This window comes from Tenrec ecaudatus, chromosome 5 (assembly GCF_050624435.1).
Source record: "Tenrec ecaudatus isolate mTenEca1 chromosome 5, mTenEca1.hap1, whole genome shotgun sequence".
Classification (NCBI taxonomy): domain Eukaryota; kingdom Metazoa; phylum Chordata; class Mammalia; order Afrosoricida; family Tenrecidae; genus Tenrec; species Tenrec ecaudatus.
Window position 1 is genome coordinate 100043734 of NC_134534.1, and position 26050 is coordinate 100069783.

The window sequence follows — 26050 nt, forward strand, 5'->3', positions numbered from 1 at the left end:
ATCTCACAAGACACACACAACTATGCTGACTGCAGGAGGAAAGCCGAATGAGTGAGTGTGTAAGCATCTCAGTGCTGGCAGGAGTCTCCACATGACTGCTCCAGCACCCAGGGCTGCAATAGGGTAGGTCCATGTGGCTTCTCCTCAGGGATGTCTCCCAGGAAGTGAGCCTTGCCAGCCGAGGCAAAGAACTAGCTAATGTAGCTGTGCACAGTGCTCAGACCAGCAGAGAAGAAGAGACCAGAGAACCAAAAAGGTGAGGCTCATTGATTCGTTTATCTCTCCACTCTTCAATTAATCCCACATGTGTGTTTTGGCCAGGTTGGCACAATAAACCTTAACTATCACACCCTCTTAATATAACCATAAATAAATGTGAAATGACCTACTTTGCCCACCTTCACCCCTCTCCAACCCTAGGGTAGCAACAGGGATGGAACTCCCAGTTCTGAGATATGCAGGTGGAAACTGATAGGGAGGCTACCTGCTAAGGGCTGTGCTCACTGACTACACCAAATGAAAATCCTGTTCACAGCTTATATGTCTCCCTTTGTATATAAACCTGGAGAAGGAGCAACAGCTCAGGCTGAGAGGTACAGGGTGAGTGTGTGTGTGTAATAAGCACTACTTGTTAGGCACCATGGACCTAGCATAGAGTAGGACACAATGAAGAAGACTAGGAAGGGTTGGAGCTAGCAAAGGGGGCCAAAGGGCATAAAGGTCCCCGGAAATGATGCAAGACACAACCTGAGCTAACACAGGCTTAGAGGGGGAAATGGGGAAGGTGCTTTACCCCAGCTTTAGCTAGCTCCGCCCACATCAGAACCTTATCCACTACAGAGAGAACCAGGTTTTATAGAGAAGGCACAGCTTTCAAGCAGGGGACTTTACTTTCTCAATAATATCTTTAATGGGGTGGCATACCATTACTTTACTTGCTTTTCATCTCTTTAGTGGTGGAAGGATGAGTTGATACCGAGGGTGGGCGGGGGTGGGGATGAGTCAATAAAGAGGATGCCAGGACTCAGGAGACATGACTCCTAGTCTGGTACTCTTCACACACACACACATGCTCTAGGAATATTCCCCGGAGAGAGGAGGCTTCGAAGGACAGCGCTGCAAAGGAAGTCACAACTGAGAACAGACTTCCCGTCCCCTGGGAAATCAGTTAGGATGAGCAAGGAGATTAGGTGCTGCCAGAGTTAAGATTTATTGTGTCAACATGGCCAAGAAACACATGGGGGATTAATTGAAGGGCAGAGAGATAAATGGCTCAGTGAGCCTCACGTTTTTTGTCTCTCGCTCTTTGATGATCAGACCAGTGTGCGGCTGCCTTGCTTGTTCTGTGCCTCAGTTTTTTAGATATACTATCTGTGGGACACCTAACCTGCAGACTGTGTCGATGTAATTTGAGGTTCCTTCATGACCTGCTTCGCCACACCATTGGAATTTACATCTCTGGAGCTGGGGATGGTCAGACCTTGTCATCTGGCTGACTGTCGGTGACCTGCCTTGCTGTTTGCTGCCTGTAGACAGATAGCCTGAATTGCTTGACAAAGGACTACCCAGCATCCCTCAAGACTTGAAGGACTGCCAGTGTATTATCTGTGTCACGGAAGTGAGTTACACTGAGCCATTTGTACTGCTTTATAGATTATAATCAACTGTTTATTTCTTATGTTATCTATCTATATGAATATATATAATTATTAGTGTCCTGGTTTTCTCTCTAGAGCACCCTGTCTAACATAATTAGTCCCAGGTATGGTTCTAGAGAAATAAAATAATAAATATGGGCTTCTTAAATTGGCTCTCTGGCCTGATTAGTCTTAACAGCACTGATAATGTCAGTTCTACACTTAAAGGTATAGATAAGTCTGCCACTCTTACTAATCCATGGTGTGAAATAGCAATGCTAATATTTACAGTACCACCACTTATACATGAGGTGCTAGTTAAAGAAGAGGCTCTGGGTGATCGTACGTTTGATATTTTCCAGTAGTTTTGTCAGGATGACATGTATAGGGAAGCTGGTTGCCTGGTCCTCCTTGCAATGGAAAGTGTGATTTAGGAGAGGGATGGTCTCAGAAGCACACCTCAAGTGCCGACTAGCAGACTTAAAAGCTTCCGTCTGTGCTACGAAGGAGAGTCTTCTCTCCTCTAGTGATAGAGCTGACATTGCTTAAATCAGGTCCAGAGTCTCCTTATGCGAGTGGCTGAATTACATCAGCTGAATTGCAGATCTAGAGCAGTGTCTGTTACTACAGTGAGGGCATTTATAGGAAAAAGTTGGAACTCTGAAACTTGGGATGAGAATATATGGGCTGATGACCCAGAAGAGGAGGATATTGAGCCCCTATAAATGATTGAACTATCACAGTCAATAGATTCACGCTTCCCAGGTGAAGGTATTAATTCACTATCAATAAAACAACTCGTACCAGAGAAGATTAACCAAACAGTTCAAGCTGAAATTCCAAGTGAGGCTGCATCTCTAGCATTGTCTGAGGGAGATGCCTTACAAGATATTGCTGAGAGCACCCAGGAAACATCCTCACCACCTATTATGTCTTCTAGACCTGTAACTAAAATTAAGACTCAGAAACCTCCTAAAGGTGAGGTTGAAATGATTACCCAAGAGGAAGCGCACTATACTCACAAAGATCTACTCGAGTTTTTGAATACGTACAAGCAGAAGCCTGGGAATATCCCTGGGAATGGTTACTAAGGGTGTGGGATACTGCAAGAAATGTAATATTAGACCAGTCTGAGTTTCTGGATATGGGTCTCCTAAAAGCACAGACTCTTCTTTCAATGTCTCACCAAGAAAGGCTCAGAGAGGGTCAAATTCCTCATTTGTCTGATTCACTGAAGCAATGACTGCCAGATGGCCTAGATTAGACCAACTTGAGATTCCTGACGTACCTTGGTACACTGTAGAAGAAAGCATCCGAAAGCTTAGAGAAATTGGTATGTTGGAGTGGATCTATCAGGATATTCCCATAGACCCCAAAAAAGGCTATTCCAAGGACATGCCTTTAACCACAACCATAAGGAACAAGTTTGTGAAGTGGGCCCCAGCATCTCTTAAGGCTCCTGTAATTGTTATTTTATGTGCACCGGGATTAACTTGGGAACGGCCCTAAGCAAACTGACATTTGTGCACAACGGGACTGACTGGGCCCAATGGGGCTGATTGGGCCCCATGGTGGTAGAGGGTGTCAGGACTGAATCAAAAGAGATAGGGTGGATGTGGTTATAATAGACATCCATAGTAATCAAAGTAACCTGTCTCCTGATTGCTGAATTGTGGGGTTCCTACATTTCTAACAATGGTCTATCATACATGCCGTGAGATCTTATTTCATAACCCTCTTCTAGTTTGAGCTTTGTGATGGCTTTTAGCCAAAAACATTTAGGTTCTGAGAGGAAGATCACAAGTTTAAAACTTGATGGCAGCGGTCCCAATGGGTCATAAGCCAGCTGACCCGCTCCCCGTGTCCTCCTGCAAAGTAGGATAAAGCCGACAGAAGGGGAAGGGGAGGGGAAGGGAGGGACGGCCTCCACCTTGGTAGTTTTACTAACTTGGACCGGTTGTTTTACCAGTCATGCCATGTTTCCTGAAATTTGGAAACAAGACTCCATTCTGTTGGGGGAGGGAGTAAGTCTTTTATATATGCTGGCTTATTAGAGGGCACACATCAATTTTAGATCGGGATGTCCTGGTTGCCCAAAAGCAGAACTATGACCTCTGAGAAACAGGGGAAGGGAAAACAAGTCTTGTGTGGGCCAATCGGGGACTCATTTTGCCCAATCACCTTTAAACAAATTGCGGAGTCTCCAGGCTTTTGGGTTGAAACCACATGCTCTTTGTGAGTACCTAGAGCAGGGGTCCTTAAAGGACAGCCTGCGGGCCACATGGGGACAGCCAAGGATACTGATCCTGTCCATCGGGTGTTTGTGCCCAGTTTGTTGGTTTGTTTTTTAACTTCAAAATAAGATGTTTGCAGTGTGCCTTGGAATTTGTTCATAGTTTTTTTTTTTTTAAACTATACTCTGAACCTCCAACGGGTTAAGGGACAGTGAACTGTTCCCGGTTTAAAGAGTTTAAGGACCCCTGTCCTAAAGAAATCAGATATCCCCTAGTTCTGGGGAGAGCACTCCTGTACAAGTAGTCTCCTTTCAGTGCAGGCCCAAACAGTGGCGGTCGGAGTTCGGTGCACCTCAAAATGTTGTAGCCACTGTCCATTCCCAGAAAAATACAACTGACACCGTCAGCAAGTTCAACAGAACAAGTTTTATTTCCTGAGCAAGGTCTGTCAGCTCTATTGAGAGGAGACGGAGCATCCCCGAGTCGAATTTTTCAAAGGTTTTAATACTTTTGCAATGTGCATGTGTGCAAGCAGGCAGAGGGAGAAGCGGGGTATTAGGGTTAGCCATTCTTAGTTGAAGAATAACTGCTCTGGGTGTTATCGCAAGCCTTCCGAACATCTATTTCCTTCATGACATTCCCTTGGGCAACGTCTGCACAGCCTACCTCCCCAATATCAGCTAGTTGATTTACACTTCCTAGCTACTTTATTTTCTTTTCATGGTGGCTTCTGTCAGCCCCAAATGGCTTCACTCTTGTCAAAGCTGTTTCAGCTTTTCCCAGAGATCCTATATAGTCACCATTGTAGCCGAAAGGTAACAGGGTCTGTGACCATGGCCAAGATGGCACCGACCAGTCCAAACATGTGGAAGGGCGCTGTCTAGGGAGCTGGGTGAAGAGGCCTGGGAGTAAGCCCTGCCTAGTCCCGGGAGCCAAATGTTTCCCTTTCCCATCCATTACCTTTGCCTTTCTCCTGGTTTTTCAAACAAGCTGCTCTAGCCCTATAACGCCAAGCAAAAAATTGTCATAATTCTTAATGAAAACGTATCTGGTACCCAAATTATAAATGTGACTATTTGGTTACATTTCAAAAACCTTGAAGATTTTATATTTTTAAAATATATTTTGTATGCCATATATAACGATAAATATGACAGTAAAGAAGAAAAACCAAAAAAAATCCTGAATTTAAAACTTGAGGTGTTATAGGGCTAGTGTTCATCCAGTTTAGGTTTGTTCCTTGTTACAGGCTGGTTTTCCGTTGCCCACGGTTAGGCCAATGGCGCTCCGAAGTCTAGGTGGATTAACTGTTACATGTAGGCTTTCAGCGATGCTGCTTCAGGCACTTTTGGGGACAGCTCTAAACTTAATACACAGCTCCTCTGCCATGATGTTCCAGCCAGAAATTCCAATTTCCCTTAAGGTTCCCTGAGCTGCCACGTGTCCCTTCCCTTCAGAGATTTGAGCATCAGCCCTGCCAGCAGGCGTCTTGGAGGGCCTTGGGGCCATCCCAAGCAGTGGTCCTCCTAGCCTGTTGTCCAGAAAAATGGTTGGACCTAAAGGTCGCCCTCGGCGACTGGTCTATGACCCCTTCCCTCGGGCTGAGGCATGAGATTCAGGGCAACCCAGGGGTGCGCTCTCAAGTGGGGGTTATTGACCTGGACCCAGCAAACTCTCAATCGCCTCCTTGTTTTGTGCTTTCTATATGGGACTTAGCAGCTTGATGCTCAGGAATTGCCCCCTTGCATGAATCCTGTCGAATTGGGAAAGAGTTGATACAGAGAGGCTGGGCAAACAAAAGCTGACAGATTCACTTTACACCTCTATTTGGCCACAGTATCATTTTGAGAAAGGAGAATGGTGGGCAGAGAATGGTACGCTTTCCCTTCCAACCGTGATTCACCTGGAACAGTTCGGTAGAGTGCCGGGAAATTGGGGGGAGATGCCAGAACTTAGAGCATTTCTCCTCTCGAGGAGCAGTAGGAGACCTTCATCCCCAGTGTACCCAGGAACCCCTAAGGCAGGCGTCCTCAAACTGTGGTCCATTGGGCACATATGGCACGACGCCATTTATCCCACCCTCGGGGTGTTTTTGCTGCCACTGCCTGTCCTGCTTAGCAGCCGACTCGTGCAGTGTGCATAGGAATTTGTTCATAGGTTTTTTGAAAACCATAGTCTGGCCCTCCAATGGTCGGAGAGACAATTAACTGGGCCCCTGTGTAAACAATTTGAGGACCTAAGAGATCCACGACTTCAGGTTACTATTACCTCAGCCCTGAGCCATCCCTGAACATTCTACCCCTAGTAGAGGCATCAGGGGCATTTGGTCCCCGGGTAATTTACAAGCCTGTTACTCAAATGGAACCCAAGAAAATTAAAAATGACATGGGCAGTTACTCTACTTTTGATCCCTGTTGACTCAGCCTATAGTATCCCAATATTACAATTTAACCCTATAATGCCAAGCATGATCTTTCCCTAACATTTAATGAAATGAATTTATATGTATATATATATTGATAACTATGAAAGTAATGAATCAAAATGAAATTTTTTTTGCCCAAAAATTTAAAAGTGAGGCGTTATAGGGTTAAAAAGAAGGATGGTTCTTATCAGCAGGTCCAAGACCTTAGGATCATAAATGAAACAGTGATACCACTTCAACCAATAGTGCCCAAACCCTGGACCCCCCTAGGGGAAATTGTGAATGCTTTTACCCTCGTGCCGGTACTTTGAATGAACAAACACACATGCCTGATAATCCTAAGATTTTTACTTACTTCCTGTGATACTCACCTACTTTCTAGGGCACTCCCACCTCACAATCCTAGCCTAGTCTCAGTTAAACTGTTCACCCTTTTGTCCATTTGTTGGTTTTACCAGAAGTTTTCAAGTTACCAAGGCCCCTAATCCAAGTGTGCCAGTTCCAGGACCACCATCTCCTGGACCACTTCAAGCTTATCCATCCTAGTGCTGAATTGACAACCCCTCCCAGCAGAGCAGGAAGGGTGTGGACCCAAAGCCCCACCTCGCCCCTTTTGCCAGCAGTAAGTAGCTAGAGATGTCGTCGCCCAGTACCCCAAAGATTTGGGTCCATGTCTCTTCAGGGTGGAAAAGTTACATAGCTAGCACAGGGACTGGGGTGTCCATTACACATGCTCAGAGGGCCCAGTTAGCGGCCCAGGAAGGAGTGGCACACTGTGCGTGCTCAGAAACACTGGGATCGACCAAGATTGCCCACCATATCTCCCTAACTCTCCTAAACCTCATTTAGGTCACAAACCAGGCTTTGGCGTGAATTCTTTCTCATGCAGAACCAAGGACCGAGGGATATCTGTCCACAGAGAGATCTGACCAACCCAGTAAAGCTCTTTGGAGTCAGCAGGACTGGACATGAATGGCTGGTGGATACTGTTCAGATACATGGCTTTCTGCTTGGAAGGGTTTTTAGTCTCAGGTGACTGGAACGGAGCAGGTAGTACGTCTGGATCACATAGTATCCATGTCCACAAATGAGCTGCCCATTCCAAGTCCTGACAATGCCTTTGGAAAGCCCTCTGTTTTGGAATGTCACTCCTTGGAAATGGCAGTGGAAGGGGCTGGGACCCAGGTATGCCGCCCCTTACTCCCAGTTGCCGGTTTCTGGATCCTGGTCATATCTCTCACAGGATCAGTTAGTGGGCTTGTTGTCTGCCTCAGGCTTTGTTCACCAAGGTCCGCCAGCTAGGTGGTGGTGTGTGTGCATGAGCAGAGGTTTCCTGCCAATCCTCCATGAGTTGTAGAGCTCCCCTGGTGTGGGCTCCGTGAAAGAGGTGCCGCAGACAGCAGGACTACCCAGGAGGGTGGGCCCTGCAGGAACCGGAGGGCCATTCCCCCTGTGGAATGACCTCAGAGCCCCACCTCTCTCATTGTCCAGCTGCCGGGGCTGTGGACCCTAAGCTTCATGCCTCACACAGGAATAGACACAGGGTGAGGCGACTGCAGCACCTGCTTTTGCTGGTCTAATCCAGCCTGAGATCATCCTAGCATCAGCCCTCTGCCAGGGTCTTTTTTTTCTCTCCTTTTATAGGGGCTCATACAACAATAACCACAATACGTGCAAACATCACTGATATAAAGCACATTTGTACATGCATTGCCCTCATAATTCTCAAAATATCTTCTCTCCACCCAAGCCCCTGGCCTCAGCTCCTCATTCCCCCCGCCTCCATTCTCACTACCCCTCCCTCTTAAATCCTTCATCATGAACTAATTATTATTTTGTCATATCTTGCACTGTCTGATGTCCCCCTTCACCCCCTTTTCTTTTGAGGTTTTATGTAGATCCTTGTCATCGCGTCCCTGGTGCCTGCCTACCCTTCCTCCACCCTCCCATCATCCCCATTCATAACACTGGTCCTAAAGGGCTCATCCACCTTGAATTCCCTGTGTTTCTATTTCCTATCTCTCCCCGTGTACATTCTCTTTTCTAGCCAGATTTGTAAGTTATCATTGGGATCTTGATAGTGAGGGGAGAGGAAGCATTGAGGAGAGGAAGCATTGAGGAAGCATTGAGGGGAGAGGAAAATTGTGTTTCATCGTTGCTGTCTCATACCCTGAAGGCTTGTCTCCTCCCTGAGACCTTTCTTAAGGGAATGTCCAGTGGACTGCAAATGGGCTTTGGCTCTCTGCCCAGCACTCCATGCTCATTTGCAATGATAAGGTTTTTTGTACTGATGATGCCTGATCCCTTTGAATCCTCATGATCGCAGAGGGTGGTATGCTTACCCTATGTTGGCTTTGTTGCTTCTGAGCTAGATGGTCGCTTGCTTACCTTCAGGCATTTAAGACCTCTTATGCCATATCTTTTGATAGCTGGGCACCATCATCTTTCTTGACCATATTTGCATATGCAACCGCTTAATCTTCAGTGATCGTGTTGGGAAGTTGAACATCATAGAATGCCAATGTAATAGAACAAAGTATTCTTACAATGAGAGAGTACTGGAGTGGAGGCCCAAAGGCCATCTGCTACCTTCATAGGAAACCTATAAAGATATGGACATAGGTGTATTTCCCCATGCTCACAGATAAATATATTTACATCTGTTTGTGCCTTTCTTTAGACCTCTAAACTGGCCCGTGCTTCCCAGGTCGCTCTGCTATTCCCTTTCATCTCCCTCTTGTGCCCACTGCCATGCTCAGTCTTCATTTGGGTTTCAGTAAATACTCTTGGTTCCTTTACCCTTGATCACGCCCTACCAGGATTCCTACATCGCCCTCACCATGGATATGCATCCACTTGTTGTTCCCTTGTCTCTGGGTTTCTTAACACCACTCACTTTCCCCCCAAACCCTGTGTCCCATGGCTTTGTTGTTAACCTATTGTGTTCCTGTGGGTCAACACCTGTGTCTTTTTGAGTGAGTTTTCTCATCTGGAAAATAAAGGTACTCCATTGTCCAGACTCCCATGTCACTAAGTGATCGAGAGGGGTTAACCCGAACCTGATTCAAACAATGTGCACATGTCAGGAGCATTCTACATCTCGGGTGGCGATTCAGAGCCCAGGACAATGATAATGTCCAAGAGGTGATATAGGTGGCTTCGTATTGAAACAGGAAGCCCACTGTGGAGGTTTTGTCCTTCCGCTGATGGCCATCGGCCACCTAAACTCTTGCTAAAAGAGTTTCACTGGCTCAACAGCCGAGTCGGGGGCCAGTGCCATGAATACCATGTGGCTAACTGGGACAAAGGGCAGATAGACATTTTTTACCTTGATGGCTAGGGAAGCCCCCCAATCTCCATGCAAACCTTCTGGTGTGAGTTATCTTTGGAAGCAATCATAGGCTGACAGTAATTCAAATCTTTCCTTTGACAATGTGCCCGTTCTCTTTTTTGAGCCCGAGAAGTTGGCCCCTATGTTCTCCAAGACATTTACTGGCTAGCCCCCGACTTGGACAGTTAGCACGGGATCCTGGTGGCCAGTGAAACAGATCCCTGAGACATTCCTTCAGCTTCCTCAAGCCTTATTGTCTCTCGCTTGGGCTTTTCTAGGTGAGGACGAGGCCCGACCTCTATAGTGGAGGTTGTCCATCTCTCCTGGTATTTTCAATGCAGTTATTTTTCCAATGTCTGTCTTCTCTGTAGTAGGCACATATTCCTTCCTTCCTCGGGGCTTGGTGGTTCCACAGGTCAGTCTCTCCGTCAGTGGGCCATGATCTCTTTTCCTGAGTCTCTTGGTGTGTCTCATGGCAATTCCTAATATTTTAGCTATTACTTTGTCTCTGTCGTGGTAGGGTCATCTGTGTAGTGATACACCCACTAAGACACTTCTACCAAATCACTAAGATTGTTCCCTTCAAATGCTTCCCATTTCTTTTTCTTGGCTGAGGCGGGCTGAGTAATAAAGGCAATACTTATTGCCCTCTTGTTTTCGGGGGTCTCTGGGTTGATAGGGGTATAAAGACCGCAGGCTTCCATCAGCCACTCTAAAAAGGCAGGCAGACATTCTCTTGTAGGAACCTGAAAATTCTCACTGATCTTAGATAAGTGCATAGGTTTCCTAGCTGTCCTGCGGAGGCCCTGCAAAGAGAAACTGGTGATACCTGGTTAAGCCCTTGGGGCCTTGCTAGGAGTTTGAACCCCATATTTTTCGTTCAGTGGCAAAAAGAGTTTCTCTCCAGAGGGGAGTGCCTGCTGGCTGACCATCATGTCTATTGACTGCTTTCTGGGCCTCTCTCTGGAAGGCTTCCAGTTCCTCTGTTGTGAGCAGCACCTGGAGAAGTGGTTAGCAATTGTCTGAGGTGGGCTGATGCATGTGGAAAAGCATGTCTTGCAAAGAAATCAGACCTTGTCATTTGTCAGAAAAGGTGATTTTGTTTATTCCAATTATATAATCCCTGGAAGAAAAGGGGACATATACCCAACGAGAGAACCGGGATCTTCCCTTGGTGTTGGGGCTGCTTGCCTTAAGCAGAGAATGCTGCTGCCTAGTGATCCCTCTTGGTGGGTAGAGAAGACATGCCAGCTCTAGTGCACGTGTTGGCGGGTGACTTTAAAAGGGGTTGTGTTTCTCTCTCTCTGGCCCCCGGGAACTGATAGGCAGGCAGCGGTCACAATGGGTCATAAGCCAGCTCTCCCACTCCCCGAGTCCTCCTGCAAAGTGGGATAAAGCAGACAGGGTTGGGGAGGGGGAGGGGAGAGGGAAGGAAGGCCTCCACCTTGGAGGTTTTAGGAACTTGGACCGGTTGTTTTTCTGGTCATGCCATGTTTCCTGAAATCTTGGAAACAAGAACCTATTCTGTTGAGGGAGGGAGTAAGTCTTTTATATATTCTGGCTTATTAGTGGCCATGTCAATCCACACATCAATTTTATGCATCAGATCGGGATGTCCTGGTTGCCCATAAGCAGATCTATGACCTATGAGAAATAGTGGAAGGGAAAATCAGTCTTATGTGGGCCAATCAGGGACTCCTTCTGCCCAATCACCTTTAAACAAATTGCAGACTCTCCAAGCTTTAGGGTTGAAAGCACATGCTCTTTGTGAGTGCCTAGAGCAGGGGTCCTCAAACGACAGCCGGCGGGCCACATGGGGACAGCTGAGGACATTGTTTGTGCCCCGTTTGTTGGTTTGTTTTTTAACTTCAAAGTTAGATGTGTGCAGTGTGCCTGGGAATTTGTTCATAGTTTTTTTTTTTTAACCTATAGTCTGGCCCTCCAACGGGTTGGAGGGACAGTGCACGGGTCCCTGTTTAAAGAGTTTAAGGACCCCTGGCCTCGAGAAATCTGAAATCCCCTAGTTCTGGGGAGAGCACTCCTGTACAGGTGGTCTCCTTTCTATGCAGGCCCGGACAGTGGCAGTCAGAGTACGGTGCACCTCAAAATGTTATAGCCACAGTCCATTCCCAGAAAAAAACAACTTACACCGTCAGCAAGTTCAACAGAAAAAGTTTTATTTCCTGCGCAGGGTCTGTCAGCCAGTTTGTCCCTGTAATGATTTTTTCAATGACCTCATCAAACAGAAATAATTGTAGTTACCCCAAAAGATTTTTTTCCATCTCTTTTCTTTTTTTAAAAAATATTTTATTAGGGGCTCATACAACTCTTATCACAATCCATACATATACATACATCAATTGTATAAAGCACATCTGTACATTCTTTGCCCCAATCATTCTCAAAGCATTTGCTCTCCACTTAAGCCCTTTGCATCAAGTCCTCTTTTTTTCCTCCTTCCCTTCTCCCCGCTTCCTCGTGAGACTTTGATAATTCATAAATTATTATTTTGACATATCTTGCCCTATCCGCCATCTCCCCTCACCCCCTTTTATGCTGTCTGTCCCCCAGGGAGGAGGTCACATGCAGATCTTCTACTTGCATGCCAGGTGCTCCTGTGAGTGGGAACCTTGGTGGAGCTCGCTGGTCCAAACCCGAGGAACATCGAGCACCACGTCTGCCCATCGCAGAGCTCAGGTGTGAATCTTCCTCACTGTCATCCTTTATCTGAACAGTGTCAGTGTCGGTTTATGAATTTCCCAAGGAACCACTATCACTCAATTTTGTGCAAAATTCTGGGTCACTGTCGCTGTTATTTCTCTGGTCTAAAACCCATTTTGTGTTAAAATGACACTTTTTAGATGGCATGGACTAAAATTTCTAGTCAGAACTTTTCCCCAATGACATTGAAAAGGCAAGCAGGCACTGTAGACTGCTCTATGGGTAAATCTGAGGTGCTTTGCTTGGATACAATATACTCCTCAAAGATTACACAGTATCACTCTGTGTTTGTCTTTCTCTTTAAAACTTACCCTATTGAATCTTCTGCCCAGTCTGGCCTGCCTGTGGCTGTCCTCCACTGGGAGAACAACACTGGAAAGGGGAGCAGTTAACCTCCCTGCCTGTCTAATAATGTCAGTAATTCTGGACCCATATTTTCATTATTTGTGAAGTGAAAAAATGTTATTATCCACAATTATCAGTATTCTAACATGAAGGCTCCCAAAAACTGAGCTGCAAGTAATTTATTCCTGGTCCAATACCATTTCTGCCGGCGTTGCGCCCCCACTCCCTGAAGGAATGATTAGACCCAGAATTTTCCAAAGGTCATTTTGTTAAGTAGATCTCTCTTTCTGCTTCTAGAAATCTTATGAAACAGAGTAGCGGATTGTTGCTCTTCAATCGGTTTTTCCCAATAATAATTTTTTTATTACTTCATCGGTCAGAAATAATTGTAGGTATGCCAAAGCGTTCTTGTGTTCAACGTCTGCATACATAGCAGGTGCTGCAGTAAATGGGAATCTTGGTGGAGCTGGCTCATCCATACCCGAAGGCAATAGAGCACCACGTTTGCCCATCACTGAACTCAGGTGTAGAATCTTCCACACTGTCACCTTTTATCTGAGCAGTATCAGTGTCAGATTATGAATTTCCTGAGGAACCAATATCACTCAATTCTGTGCATAATGCTGACTCACTCTTGCTGTTATTTCTCTGGTCTAAAACCCCATTTGGGCTAAAATGACACTCTTTTGATGCCATGACCTAAAATTTCCAGTGAAAAAATTTTCCCAATGACATCACATGGACCTTCCTCTAATCCTGACCAGCTTTTTCACATAGACCAGCTTCTTGTATTAATTGCTCAGCATACAGATGGAATAAGAACAGTGAAAGATACAACCTGATGCACACCTTTTCTGATTTTAAACCATGCAGTACCACCTTGTCCTGTTCACAGTCTCACCTTGTCCTATCTCTTGGCCTTTGTATAAGCTCTATATGAGTACAATGAAGTGTTGTGTAATTCCCATTCTTTTCAATGGTATTCCCAAGATCCACCCCCTTCCACTTGTGGTTTCCAGAATGTGGGGTTGGGACAAAGCCTGGATAGTCTCATGGCAAGACCAGATCAGGAATGGAGCTGAGCCGGGAGCAGCTTTATTTGCTTGCTCCAGGGAAAGTCTGCCAATGTGACTAAACCTTAGGAGCTTTCTACCAAAGACAAAGGTGAATCCTTCCCTCTTTACCCGCTGATCCTCTCTGAGCCTCTTGCTCTCGTATCCCTTGCACAGACCTCTACCATCAGACGGACAATTCAGTAACATTTGAACACTTTTCTGATGTTGAGCCTGGGGAGCAACTAATAGCTGAGTAAATATTGATTGAAAGATGGTGAGTGGAAGAAAATAGCTTTGCCAGATCTAGGTTGTGATGGAGATGAGAGTGTTACCAAATCCCACTCTCCCCATGGTGGGTTTGCTGCATTGTGCCCAGTCCTGAAAGTCTGAGCCAGGGGTTTTAGCGTGGCCCCTTTCAGAACATATAAGTGGAATTCTTGGACCATGCGCTGTCCATAAAGTGTGGCTTTACCAAGGAGATGTCAGCCATGGAACGAAACAACCCAAGAACCTAGATCTTTGTGAAGGTGTTGGTAAGGGATGCAGTGGAAATCATAAACTTGACTGAAAGCAAAGGAAACTTTGCCTTCATGTGTCTGCAACTGGATGAAGTGGTGCTGGAGCACACCCTCCTTTGTGATTCTTCTTGTTCTTTTTATGAGCTGCTCCCTGGCCTGTGCTCACCCGCAAATCTGGAAACTCTTTGCTGGTGGGGGAAATTGCTATATCCGCCCCCCAGATCCAGATGTCTTGTCCATGGTCAGTGTGCAATCCTTGTTTGCCAGGTGAGTGGGGCATCTAAAGGCAGGCAGGGTTCACATACTTTTTTCTAGATTTTCTAGAAGGACCAGAGCTAAACATCGTGCAGCCCTTTTCATGTCCTCTTTCTCTTCTGTACTTATTTTCCACGAAAGAGGAGAAGAAACATGATAGCATCTACTGACAGCAAATCAAATGCCGTCGTGTGTGTTCGGAGGGCAGGCTGTTTCTCATTTGCCTAAATCATCAGTCCCATTATGCCATGTCCATGTTAGATGTTTTAGGGAAACAGATGACATATGTTATGATGCTAAATAAGCTGAAACAGTGCCAGCATGGAGACAGAAGGTGTTTGTTTGTTTGTTTGTTTTTAAATAAGCACGGCATTTTAGTGACTTATTGTGGTGGCAAAGAAGGGCACCGAGGGCAACAAAGCGTGGTTGTGACAGTGGTCTAGGAATTAAGACAAATCGTTGCTTCTGCAGCAGAGATGAGCTGCCTCTGACCTGTCAGTTACTTGAAGGGAGACTCTGCGTTTGGTCAGACAAGTCTTAGTTTCCAGATGGTACCAGCTTTCCTCCTGAGCCTCTATGGTTCCCATTGGACTACATAAGCCCAAATCACTTTTAGCTGAGCAACAGCAAATGGTAACGCAGACGTGCCATATTGCTCTTTTGCGTACACTTTTTAAAAATTGTAGTAAATATACATGCATCAAACATTCGACACTTCCACCCTCTATAAGGTTATAATTAAGTGGCATTCTGCATGTTGTTCATATATCATCCTAACACGTTCCAAAATTATGCCATCACCCCTATGGAAGCTCAGTATCATCTCAGGGCTGGCACTTCCCCTCCAGGCCCTACTGGGTTAGGCTGGGTTGACTAGAGAAATAAATCCAAGGACACTCATATAGGTATAAGAAAGACTCCACCCCACTTTTTTATCCAATTTACATGAAATTATGTAACAGCCATACTTACCTTCCTACCTATCCCTGGAAACAATTGATAGATGTTTGTCTCTATTCATTTTCCTAGTCTAGACATTTCATGTAAGTGGAATTAAACAAAATGTGTCCTTTTTGAAGCTGATTTCTTTCACTCAGCATAATGTTTATGACGTTCATTCCTCTTGTAGCCTGTGTCAGGAATTCATGTCTCTATGTGGCTGAGTAGCAGTCCATTGTACATACCATAGGCAACATGTTTGACTTATCCATTCATCTATTGATGGGTATTTAGACCATTTACATGTTTGCGAGATAGGGAATAATGTTGCAAGGGCCATCTGTGTATTTGTATCTATTTATGCTCTTGCTTTTAATTGCTTATATCCTTCATTTCCTTTTCTTTCCTTGTTAGACTCAGTATGATCCCCTTCTACCCATCCTCTAGCCTCACAACCTCTGTGTCTGATGTGCCAGGATCTCACCAGGAGCCTTAACACCAAGATTCTGAGCCCTGACTGAGCATTCTGATCATCCAGGGAATTGAATATTCCGGAGCACACAGAAGATGAAGTTATAAAAACTCCTTAGGCATAACCAAACAACTGGAGGGAGTGCTTTACTGGGCTTGGGGGCTGGGGATTATAGTTGTAAGGGACACCGAGGTCAATTGGCATAACCTAGACTGTAAAGACAATGTTCGACATCCACGCTGGTGAGTAGCAGCTGGATCTTAGAAGCTCACAAGTGGCCATCTAGGGGGGCAAGTATTGTCACCCTCACTCTGGAGGAAAGAGAGTGGTGAATGGGCCACATGAACAGTAGACTTCCTGACTCTGAGCACAGACTAACTAGATGATCTCCAACTATCAATTCCAACTTCGGAACTCTTACCTGTGGCTCAATATCCAGCCAAATAATAGATCGGTCTATAATGGGAGCAATGACACAAGTGAGGCACACAAACCTTAAAATAGCAAATCATTTGATCTCAAAAGGGCAGTATTAATCCAAGGACCAAATTCAGAAGGGTAGGCAGGGAGGAGGAATAGAAATGGAAGGCACAAGTAGGAAGTGGAATAAGGGATATTATATTGTGGAGATTGCAATAAGTGGCATAAAACACAATGTGTATGAATTGTTGAATAGAAAACTGATGATCTTGATAAACCTTCACCCAATTCACAATAAACACTTGAGAGAGAGAAAAAAATCCAAGCACCTAGGCTGCATTCCAGGCCAATAAAATCAGACTCAATGGAGATGGGACAAAGATGTCTCTTGGAAAGCTCTCTGGCGATTCCAATGAGCACACAAGGCTGATGCCCACCATCTGGAAACTATGGGGTAGCTGCTTCTCTGGTAATGCCTCAGGAGAGCATTTGAGTCTGTCAAAGAATGGGGGATGCAGAAGGGGCAAAGGTCATCAAACATCACCCACAGCTTTACACTGGGGGGCTGCTCTATGAAGAATCTGAGAATGGTCCACTTGCATGCTGTCTCTGTGCAGCAGATCCAACAGACTCAACACCTTTCCAAAGCTGGCAAGAAAGTCTGAGAGACTAGATGTGGGCACCAAGCTTTGAGTTTCCCAGAAGGCACGAGACAGAGCAAGAGCAGTCACGGGAACACAGATTCCTCTGGAAATGCCGCGATGGGCAGAACATGCATGTCTAATTTCATTTCAAACTCACTCAAGCATTCACTCCTTTTTATGAAAACCCAGCTTCTTATTACAGTAATCGGTTTAAAATGACAACCTTCTGTTGACCAAGTCTAAGAAATAACCTTCCTTTATTTTACATGGATAAAAATTCCATTTCCTAGGCCGATGGGCTCTCAGGACAGGTGTTTTTATGTACTAGACATGGCTTTCAAAGTTCTTTAATTGCCTAAATTAATAATGACTTTTCCTTTGGCTTTTCTAAGGGACAAAATAATTTCAATCTTTTTCTAAGGAAGTGAATCTCTAGCTATCTCATTTGGATAACCTTCTGCCTTCAGGGTAGAATTTGAAATAATCTGCGAGGTCACCCCTTCCACACCCTGCCCTAGCAGCCCAGTCTCTTTCTTCCTTCCAGCCCCCAGCCAGCGGGGCTTGGTTGGGAAAGGGGATGCAGAAGGGAGTGTCTATGGGCTCTTCTATCAAAAGGTTGGCCACAACCCCCAGTAGGCCAAATGTAATTCATTGGGGGTGGGGTTGGGTGGGGGTGGTTTGCTACATTAAGAGTTATCCTTAGGGAAATTACAAACAAACAGAAATACGAAGACTTTATATTTTATTATGGGATGCACTGCTCAGCCTCATTCTTTTTTAAAGACAAAGTGTAAAAATTCTTAAAATGAAAGTCTAAATGAATAAATAAAATAAACCACGAAACCGTTTTCTCAAGAAAAGGCATAATAAAGAGCTCGACTACTTTTTGAGCTATTTAAGATGCTCGTGTTAAAGGGAAGAGTATCATTGTTGACTTTGAAATGTAGAACCATTTGCTTAATTCAGTGATGGAATCTTTGCTGAAATGGGCAGTTCGGTTGAAGAAAGAAATTGACTTGTAGCATTTAATGAGCAATTTCATCTTTTGAATATAGAAATGACCATGGATGCCGACAAGCTTTTTATTCTTTGAGGACCCTCTAACCAAGAAATCTTTTAAATGACCATTACACAGTGAATGCCTGGAGGCTTTGGAAAATATTTATTTTAAAATTATTATAAGCTCAAAATGATTCACCAATGCAAAAGAAGAAGAGAAAAGGCAATTAAATACTAAGCTGTAAACACTGGAAACTTTTCTGTGCTGAAAATAATTGGACAGAGTGTGTTTTCTTAAAGTAATATTGTCCAGAGAGATTTAATGATCTGATTGCTTATGGATATGGAGCTTAAATATATTCCTTATTTTAAATCTGATATTAGAATAGCAAGATTATAGACAATGATACAGTTGACTGGGAGAAGTATCGTTTCATTAAATTATCAAGTTAAGGCTCAAGGAGCCTGGTGGAATGTGTGTGACCATAGGCCAGCCAGTTGGAATCCACTAGTGGCTCACAGAGAAAGATGAGGTTCTCAGCTTCTGTAAAGACTTACGACCTTGGGAACCTACAGGCACAGTTCTACGGTGTCCTTTCAGGGGTCCTCAAACTTCTTAAACAGGAGGCCAATTCATTGTCCCTCAGACACGTTGGAGGGCCGGACTATAGTTTAAAAATAAAACTATGAACAAATTCCTATGCACACTGCACATACCTTATTTTGAAGTAAAAAACAAAATGGGGCAAAAACACCCAGCGTGCCGGATAAATGTCCTCTGAGGGCCATGTGGCCCACGGGCCATAGTTTGAGGACCCCCTAGATTGATATAAGTCAGAATCGACTTGATAGTGTTAGGTTCCTGGGGTGGTTGAGCTCAGTTCTTCCTTAGCAACCCTGAAAGAATTCACATGGCAGAAGCACTTTTGTAAATCCAAGTGACTTTTATGAAGGAAAGTTTCAGGTACCGCAGTCTCAAAAAGTACTTGCTATCCCCAGAAAGCAGGCCGGGCTGCATGGCAGGGGTGGGGAAAGTTTGCAGCTGAATATGGCGGTTCCATGGGAGGAATACCTGAGCTGGAGTGCAGAACCAGCTGAGGAGCCATGGCAGGAACCCCCAAGGGCCTCACCCTCCACTTGGAAAGCACATGAACAAGGGAGTGCAACAAAGAGCCCAGGCCTACTTCTATCACCTCCCAACACCACTGGCTGGTTTAGGCGCACTTGTGTGATGTCATATTCTGTGTGACCGGGTGGACCTTCCACCTGGGCCTACATGACTTGGGTGAGAGCATGCTCAGTTCTGAATTTTGCCATAGATGTCTAATTAGTGTGCCTGATGTATTTCCAACCCCTTTGTTGTGGCCCAGACAGCTCATTTATGGTTAGAGTTGGCATTTGGGAAGACAAGCCCTAATCTAGCAAGCTGTCAATAGCAGTAAGTGAATGGAATTAATACTCAACTCATAACCATAAATTCAATTCTGACTTATAGCGACCCGAGAGGATAGGGTAGAATTGCCCCCTGAGGGTTTCTGGGCCTGTAATTCTTTACAGGAATAGAAAGTCTCTTTTTTTCTCCTTCCCAGTGGCTCCAAAGGACTGACCTTGCAGGGAGATGTCCAGCGGGTGCCAGCAGGGCTCCTTCACTGAAAATCTCCGCTAGTTTCTGAAGGGGGAGGGAAATTTTGAGGAGGCCGTCTGTGGCAGAGTTAACTCTCCATTAAAGCCAATGAGCTTTTCCACATCTCTCAAAAAACAAACAAAAAACTAAAGTGAATAGTTCAGATCAATACGCTGTAGGTAGAAGGACCTCCCACCCACCAAACCAAACCATGCAAACAAACAAACAAAAAGCCTGTTGCCTTCAAGTGAATTCTGACTCTTGCTCGCCCCTTGTGATGCAGAGTACAATTGCTGCATGAGGTTGTCTAGGCTGTACCCTTTATGAAAGCAGATGACCCCTTCCTTTTGTGGTACAGCGAGGTGGGTTTGAACTAATAACCTTTATATAAGCAACACTATTCAGTGATCTATGTCAACTAACGTGTCAAAGCATGTAAAGGCTGATCCACGACCCCCACTTCTCTCTTCCTCTGCTGTGATGACCTGGAATCCACCGTTTGATCTGGTGGCACCATATATGTGAAGCAGCCGGAATCAATGAGTGACTGTGTGCAGGACAAATACCCTGTAGAAATGCCTTTCCGGCGTCAGAATTTGCATGAACAAGAAAGAAACTTCTAGATTTTAAGCCACTGAGGTTTCAGGGGTAGCTTCTTTCTGCAGAACAGACTAGGCGATCATGACTGATCATCTCTTCACAGGGTTGTTGTGAAGAGCTTCTGGAGCAGCTTGCTCCAGGGGAGCTGCCAAAGCATATACCTACACTTTATCTGGGATTGTAGGTTGTAGTACCAAAGTTTTTATTTGCCAGGGAGGCGCTGAGTAATTTTTTTTCTTCTGAAAGCAGGACAATAGGTACGTAAGTTTGGGGCCATATGTAGCTGGAGCTGAAAGTCTTCTTACCTTGCAGTTTTCTTTGGTAAAGATAGACTTGTTCTTAATGAAATCCGTGAGCGCAGCCAGTCAGTGTCACAAATGATTTCTGAGGAGAGGCCAAACAGCTAAGTCAAGGACCAGCCTACCATTCTCTTAAATGCTGTCTCATGCTCTCATCTGCTCTGACGTGTCTGCTCAGGGGCATGTTGCAGCCACTGGGTGGGGCTTACCATGGGCACTGAAAATCATAGTAGGGGATATTAGTGGATTTACATCAAGAAGACCTGACTTCTTGGCTATTGCTCGGGGCCACAGTTCCCAAGACAATCAGTGTCAAGAGCAAAACAAAATAAAACATGAGGACTCAGGGGCTGGGTTGAGCTGGATATATAACCCAAACCCCTTTCTAACAAAACCTTCCCAAGAAGAGATTGCTCTTTTCCGTATCTAAACAATTTTGTTTAACACAAATTCTGCTGAGGAACCTTCTGGGAAGCAGAAGAAAATAAATCTGCCTTCCTTTGAATTAAAATGGGTTGGGTCCAAGCCCTGTGCAGTGTGTCTTCTTATCATAACATCTAAAGGAGTCTGACTTCACCATTCTTAGCTATTAAAAAAAGTTCCAGGCACAATAATTCAATTTAAAATCACACACAAGGAGTAGTTCATATTTAATACAATTTATACAGGTATTGCAGGTACAAGGGAAGTACTTGTTAACTGCCAGGTTGCTGGCTTGAACCATCCAGCTACTCCGCAGGAGGTATTCTGTTTCTGTGCACATTTACAGCTTTGGAAGCCCACTGGGAGAGCTCTCCTCTGGCTTGAGTCTGAAGGTACTTGACAGCAGTAGCTTTTTGTTTTTATAAAGTTATAAGGCTTTCTAGAACAACAAAAATTCCTTTTGGAAGTAAGCCAGAGCTCAAACCACAAGTGACATGCTTTAGTTGTTTTCTGTCCTGCGTTTGGTAGCCCCCCTCTCAACGATTGTGCACACCAGCATGGTGGTGAAGTGGTGACCTCGGGGCTCTCACTCCCCTGGCTTCACCCTCGGTCTCCTCACTCATCATGTGGCTTCACCCAACTCACAGAGCCTCCTGCAGGCTCCTCTCCCTGCCTGTGTAAAAGGGCGAAGGAGACAGACTTCCTCAGAGCTGTGCTTTAGAGAATCCTCCGAACATACTCAGCACCGCCTTGAATAGGGCAGCGCTACATACATGACAGCTACTGTGTTATTGTTAATGGTGATGGTGGGGTTTTCATACCAAAAAAAAGAGCCCTGAATGGTTTATGTAACGAGTAAGGGAATAAATAGACCTTTCTTCATCCACCTGCATCTTCATTATTCTATTACTCTCTAATTGCAATATTAGAGGCAAAATAGGCAGAATTCCCACCTCTTGACAGTTTGTGCACATTGTGCGCATGCATGTGTGTACATGTGAGTGTATCTGTGCAGTGTGTGTGCACGTGTGTGTGCACATGTGCACTGGAGCCTAGCAGCAGCAGGGGAGGCGCCTGTCTCTCTTCAGCAGTATCTGCAGGTGTAACGAGAAGTAATTGATCTGTTCAGGGAGCTCCTGAGATGGACTCAGGGAAGGAGCAGCAAGTAAGACATAGTCATCTCCCCCATATGTAGATGAGGTGACGGAGGTGGGCGGTAGAGAAGCAGCTCCTCAGTAATGAGATCACAGGGGAAAGGCCTTGGATGAGGTGCCAGACAGCCCTGCTCTCCCAGAGAGGGTGGGGACTGGGAACGAGGCTGCATCCTGCCTCGTCAGTTACAGTTGCTCTGTCACTCTGGGAAGGGAGGCAGATGAGGCAGAGAGCTTCCAAAATCTCTCATCTCCAGTCCTTCTAGGTGGATGTGGGAGGGTGTGAGGACGGCCAAACTGGAGGGTCAGGGTTGATCGCCTTGCAGTGTGGAGCCTGGCCTGGACCTGCATTGTGCAGGTGACCAAGTAGCTTTGGGGGGAAGGGGTCCAGGGGGTGGGGCTTTGTCTACTAAGACCCACAGCCGCACCCTGTATGGCAATGTTGGTATGCAATGTGCAGAGACTTGAGACAACGTGAAATGGACCATCCACTTCACTTGGAAAGACAGGAGGGCAAAAAATCAGATCGGGAGATCTCGTTTGCTGCACAGTTGTGAGAAGGGAAATATTCATGGCTTCTCTCACACATTAGACTATATTCCTCCCCAGGCATCAAGGAGGTGACATGAATGCATTGATAGCCTAGAATCTGTCACCTGGGAGGCAAAACAGAGTCAGAGTCCTTATTAATCACTTGGAGATTAGCTGAGGAGTCAAGAAGCCAGGCATGAGGCTTTCCAGGGCGGCTCAGGCTGCACAGGAGACCTTTCCTGGGTTGGACAGAAGTGCTGCCATCTTGAAACTCAGATAGAGTAGTTAGAAAATTAACTGACCTAGTACAAGATCTATTTACATATATCAAAAGATCCTGGGTAATAACATCTCATGTTTGTGCAGCATGCCACATTTGTCAAAGGGCTTTCTCATTAATGTCTTACTTGGTCCTCAAATGAAGAGGCCTTTGGTCAGGCATTGCTGTGTAATTTTGGACGTGGTAACAGCTTTGGGTGGAGTACTGGGCTTGGAATCAGACTGTCCAACCCACAGCAGGTCACTTAGCTGCTCTGGATTGGTTTTCTTCCTCTACGAAGGTCAGGACTTGGACTAGACCATTTTCCCAGTGGCAGCACTGCTGACATTTTGGGCAACATCATTGCTGTGGGGTCGTCTTTTTCCCTGCACCCGGATGCTAAGCGAGCATCCCTGGTCTCAGCTCACTAGATGGCAGTGGGACTCCCTTCTGCAGAATGTCTCCAGGCATGGCCAAATGTCCCCTGCAGAGCACACTGCTGGGCTGGAGCACGGCAGGATGATGCACTCGATGGGCTGGATTTTAAGTTTTCAGGTACTATACATGTCTGCACAGGGAGACTACATCAACAATTACCCAGCAGTCAATGGGTCATCACTGACCCTCTCTGTAATTCCAACTGAGATCATCAAGCACCGACTGAGTTTCTGAGCTTAGCACCCTGCATGGCACAGCTTGTTTAGCACTCAGCTACAAACTTAAAGGTTGGCAGTTCAAACCTATCCTGAGGCCCCTTAAAAAAATCCTGGTGGTCTGCTTCAGAAGAGTTGGAGCCATGAACACCCCATGGAGTGAAGAGATGTAAACATGAATGTGAATGTGACTCTAGGTATAGGTACAACCAGTAACCATGGAATCAACTACAGCATGGAATCAACTTCAACTCCTGGCCTCCTTGTGTGTCCAAGCAGAACTGTGCTCCCCAAGATCTTGAAAGGCTGCTTGGTCTGAAGTAGATTGGCAGGCCTTTCTTTCGAGGTGCTGCTGGGTGGACTCAACCTTCCAAGCATGCTATTAAAAGCCAATTCGACACCTGTGTGCATCACTGAAGACACACGGACACAGGGAGCAGTGCCCTGGCTGGGGCACTGGAACAGCGCTGGCATGCAGTGAGTGCTGCCCAGTTAGCGAACAGGTTTTCCCTTGGTACTTTCTCAGGTCTGTGCGAAGCTTTCTAAGCATCCCGAGTTCTGGCCTGACTCTGCTGCCAACTTACAGTGTGACTTAGTCTCTTGCCCTCTCTGGGCTTGATAACAAAAGCAGGGCAGGCCAGCCACAAATATCGTGTGGCTAGCAGGGGAAAGCAGTTGAGGAAACAATTGCAGATGTAGTTCATCCTTTGGACTCATCGCCTCTCCCCCCTACCTGCCCCCCCCCCACTACACACACACACACACACACACCTTTTCAACTGCACCGGATGGGTTCTAACTTTCCGGCACCAGAAAAGCAGACCTTGAGGTTTTCCCTTTATGGAATGTAGGCCATCCCTGCTTATGTGTCACATTCAGTCCCCATTCTTCTCCCTACTCCTGTCCCTCCTCTAGTCATCAACAGTAAGTGGCTGCAGGGCAGTTTCCCAGCAGGGCTGTGCTCAAAGATTCATAATGCTGGGTTTTCCTTTAGTTCTCCACAGTCTTGGGCTTGGAACAATCCAGGCATTACCATATCAACTGCTCATTTTAGGTGGGAAGGGCGGGGCCACTGGAAACACCATATGGGGCTCAATCCTTCTCTGCACACATGTGAGGGGTTTCCAGGAGTTAGAATTTCAACTTAAGTGATTTATTTTTTTGTTTTTTAATCACGTGCCTGGCACCTGCTGGACATTTCTTCTATAGTGTTTTGTTGTTGTTAACCCCATTTCTAAGATCGGAGATAGAAGGGTCAGGCACAATAGGCAGTTTAATTGACTAAATCTGGGGTGTGAACCTGCTTCTGTCTGATTCCCCATAGCCCTCACTCATTTTAATGGCGGTGTTGTGAAGGGTGTGGGTTCAGCAGCCGCACACTGCCTCATCTCGCCTCCTGGTTGATGGGTTGTGTAGCCTTACGTGAGTTGTTTAATCTCTTTCTAAGCTTGTGAGATCACTACTTTTATTAGTTTCATTTTACCGAGGCTGTGAGAGGTCAGGGGAGCAAAGACTTACAGATTGCCTGGCATATAATATGCAAATGATAGTCAAGATATATAACTGTGTCTCTGTTCTTGGTTCTGTCAGTACCTGGTGTGGCCACAAAGGAGAAACCTGGTTTCCTGCTATTTTGAGCATCTAGTGTGAATGACAGGAGATAAGTCACATGCTAATGAACCCTGGTGGTGTAGTAGTTAAGCACCATGGTATCAAAGGCTATCAAAGGCTATAGCGTCTGGGGTCTTAAATGCTGGAAGACAAACAGGGGGCCATCTAGCTAAGAAACAACAAAGCCCACATGGAAAAAGCACACCAGCATACCCCGACATGATCGCTGAAGACAAAGCGGGTGCATAAGCACATGCGAGCATGTTTTCTTGATGTGCACTCACCCTTTACATACAACTCTCTTATACATACGTGCTTCTGTGGATTTGTTTCTCGAATGCACCCAGACTAACATAAGCAGCGTGGAACGCATTTAAGAAGCCTAGACAAGGGCAGGGCAGGATATTCAGAGAGACTGGATCCAGAATTAGAGAGGAAGGAGCCCTGGTGGCAAAACGGGCTGCTAGCTCCCTGTCCCAAGGGGGACAATGAGACTGCTGGCTCCCATGAAGATTTACAGTCTTGAAAACTCCATATAGGGTCACTGTGGTTGGAATCCACTGGACGGCAGTGACCTTTTGGTATTGAAGGTGGAAGCCACAAATGACTTCCTGCCATTGAGTCAAGGAGCCTCCGGAGAGTGTGTGAACTTCTGGAATGCAGTGAACAACCTCTGCACATCTGCTTTTCATGCTGCCCAAGTCATGCCCTTGGCCTTTGCTTAAACATATTCATCCAGAAGTGAACCATCACAGCTGCTCCCTCGGGAAGCTGGGGGCTGAGCTCTCTGGTTCCACTCTGTCAGCATTTCTGGTCCGGATACCTCCCCTCTGCCCCGGCACAGGCAATGTGCTTTTGGAAGCAGTGCTCCCTGGGTAGTGGGTGTGATTTGCCTCCTCTAGCC